Below are 3,611 nucleotides of genomic sequence, written 5' to 3'. Positions count from 1 at the left end.
ACCTATTTGTAAGAATTCGAAAATGGGTAATGACAAGAAATGGCAAAGTTCAGTTGAAAGGAGGGTGTCGCCTTTGAGTAGGCGAATCAAAGCAACAGTTAACCGTAAAGGATGTGCTTCTCAAATAGTTAGAGTTACTAATGAAGCTGTAAACAACAAACTTCAGACAGAATTTCCTAGAGTTGTGACATTTTCAGATTTTAATTTAAAACACAAAACATCTCCTAAAGAAATACCTTTATTGGAATACATCTTCTCAAATGCAAGTTCCAGGTATAATTTTAAAACTCTTTTTGCAATTTCTTTTTACATTAATAATTGGAGTTGTTATGGTTTTCTAAAAAAAGGTTGAATTTCATCTAATACAGTGAAATTATAGCTCAAACCGATATTTGTTCACTAAGTCGGTTTGAATTTCGTTTTCTCGGACCAAATGAAGAATTGGAAGTTGAGGTATTTATTTGTAAATAAATATCTAAAATATTGCATACAAGATATGATGCTGATCTTTTTACATATTAACAGGTTGTTACAATGGTGTCATCAATATTGACGGAACATGCAAGGTCAACCGCAGAAAATGGTGGTAAAATAAACTGGTATCTACCAGCAAGAATTACGGTAGGCTTTTTTTATTATTATTTTTGTTGTGATACACTTACATGTCATTGTTGGTACCAACCTTTTATATTTCTCCAAACACAGAAAGAGCACTTGCCTAATCATAATCTACCATTGTCCAAATCTTGGGAACGTATGACATATTTCGAGCGATACATGGGTCTACTTCACGATTGCAATGAAGTAAGCATCTACATAGATATAAGTTCAAATTTTGTATATAATTCTTATATAAATTCTAATGTCGAAGACGTCTTTCAGATTTATATCCCTATTTTACATAAAAAGCACTCCATTCTATCCCGGATTATGATGGACAAGGGAGTAGTAGAAGTTTGGGACTCGTTGGCTCGTCCCAACACACCAATATATCATAAGACATTGATTGTTGAAATTGTAAGTTTTATTTGATTTTTAATACTACTTCAGTTCAAAAAACAATTATTATCTTCTTATGAAATAATGTATATGAATAATTGTAGTTACGCGCTTTAAACATGGGCTTTAAGGAACAACTAAAAAGCAATCCCGCAAATTACAACTTCGTTAGCTTTACAATTGTCCGTGGAAAAAATATTCCTAGACAACCAAATGATTTCGACTGTGGAGTTTTTGTGAGTTTATTTATGATCAAGCATTGTCAGGTTGATTCAAGTACTTTTCAGGTAATATTTATGATAGTCATTGAGAATTCTTTTTTTTAAATACACTACACTTTATTAATTATATTTTTCTTCCGTTTGTTTTGTAGTTCAACTCCAATAAAGAAAGATGTCGAATAGCTTGGTGGATTGCGAAGTCGGACTATAATAAGAGGAAAACCGAACTATTAGAAAAAGCACAATCGTTTGTTTAAATTACAATTGTTATTGTGTTTTTTTGTAAGCTATTGTGCATGAATTACAACGTGCGAATTAATTGGTTGTATGTATAATTGGAATCGTTTTGATATATGTTTTTTTTTCTATTTATTCTTAATGCATCACAAATTGCCAAGTCTTATTTCCCCACTACTTAAATAATTCAATTATGTTAAAATAAATACACTTATTTGAAAATAAAAAATATTTAACATAAACATTGTAACGACTCGCTCCGTTCTTTTTAATATGTTAATGAAATATTAGTGAGACTAATAACATTAATAATTTACCCACATTAATTTGTATGTCTTAATTAAGTTTATTTGCATAAATAGGGGGCAAATTAGAGAAATCGTTATAAAAAGTCGTCTTTTTAATACAAAACGACATATATAAAAGCACAAATTAATATTTCTAAAACGTCATATACTACCAAATGGAGGGATTAATATTTCATATTCTTTTTAAAAATGGACGTTCAAATAAATATAAATGACTCAAAAAATAAAATGAGATTCATGGGGTTCAAAACCCTAACCTCTCTCTTGTAATTGAAACAACTCAAACCAACCCATCCAATTCAAATCATTGAAAGCATTCTACATATACTAATATTAGAGGTGTTTTGGGGGGGTTACAATATGTAATTAATGTCGACACAACTGTCCATTAATATCATTGGGGCTCGCGAAAATTTGAATTTAAAATAAACACAAACGCTAAATTGGATTACTGTAAACATTTTATCAACAAATTTCATTTCAAATACCATTATTGAAAGGATATGGAGAGCTCAAAACAGCCTGCTGATTGTGAAGACCGCAATGTCCAAAATAGTAATGATGGAAGACATGAGGAAGAGACAATCGATGTCAACGAAGATGAATTGGTTATAGAAACAGGGGCGGATGGAAAATGGATCGAACCAGATATTGAAGAGTGGAAGAGCCTGCTCACTTTTCTGAAAATTGACAAAGATCCAATGGATATACAGTTATCGGACTTCGATAACAAGAAACTTGTAAGTGTTGAACAAGCTGAGTCTTTTTATATGTTATATGCAAAGCTGGTGGGGTTTAGTGTTAGGAAAAAGTTAAAAAGGAAAGACAAAAACAATGATATAGTTGTTAGAAGTTGGGTTTGCTCATGCGAAGGTAAACGAGAACCAAAATATTGTAATACAGAAAATAGGATTCGGGAAGTACGTCTTGTAACAAGAATGATGTGTGCAACGGAATTCAGAATTAATATCGATAAGGAAAATAAAAATTGGATAGTTAAATGCTTCAATACCAGCCATACACACAAACTAGCAGTATTGAGCGAAAAAATATTTCTGAGGTCTCACAGAAAAATAGATGATCCTACTAAGGAGCAAGCATTTTCAATGAAGAGAGCTGGAATTAATATATTTCAATGTTACAATTACTTTGTAGAAGTAAATGGTAATTGGAAAGATTTAGGATTCCTGAAAAAAGACCTGTACAGGGCAATTCCAAAAGATAATTCAAATTTGGATGATACCGACACAAATAGAGCGATGTGTTTACTTGAATCGAAACAAGGAGCAGATGATAAGTTTTTCTACAAGTATGAGGTAGATGAGGATAGACGACTAAGAAATTTATTCTGGTCTGAAGGGAGTTGCCAAATTGATTACAAATTGTTTGGCGATTGTTTGTCTTTTGATGCTACTTACAAGACTAACGGGTATGTTTTCATAATCCCCTTCTTTGTTACAATAAAATCTAATAAGTTTTTATTATTGGATCTCTTCTTTGTATCTGATTCATAATACTCCTTACAGGTACGGAAAATCATTGGTTATTCTACTTGGATCAAACAATCATGACAAGACATGTGTGTTTGGAGCTGCACTCCTCCAAGATGAGACAACAGAAAATTATGTTTGGCTATTGGAAACATTTTTAGGGTGTATGGATGGCAAGATGCCGAAAACAGTGCTAACGGACGGTTGCAGATCAATGAGTAAAGCACTAGAAGCTATAATGTCGGGAATTCCACGTCGTATTTGCTCGTGGCATATATTGAAAAATGCAGTTGCACATATTAAAGCCTCAGGTTTCAATACAGAATTTAGAAAGTTTATTTTCAGGTAAAAAATTA

Source organism: Euphorbia lathyris, chromosome 1 (genome assembly GCF_963576675.1).
Source record: "Euphorbia lathyris chromosome 1, ddEupLath1.1, whole genome shotgun sequence".
Lineage (NCBI taxonomy): Eukaryota > Viridiplantae > Streptophyta > Magnoliopsida > Malpighiales > Euphorbiaceae > Euphorbia > Euphorbia lathyris.
The sequence above is the reverse complement of the archived record's forward strand: the minus strand, read 5'-3'. Positions refer to the sequence as shown.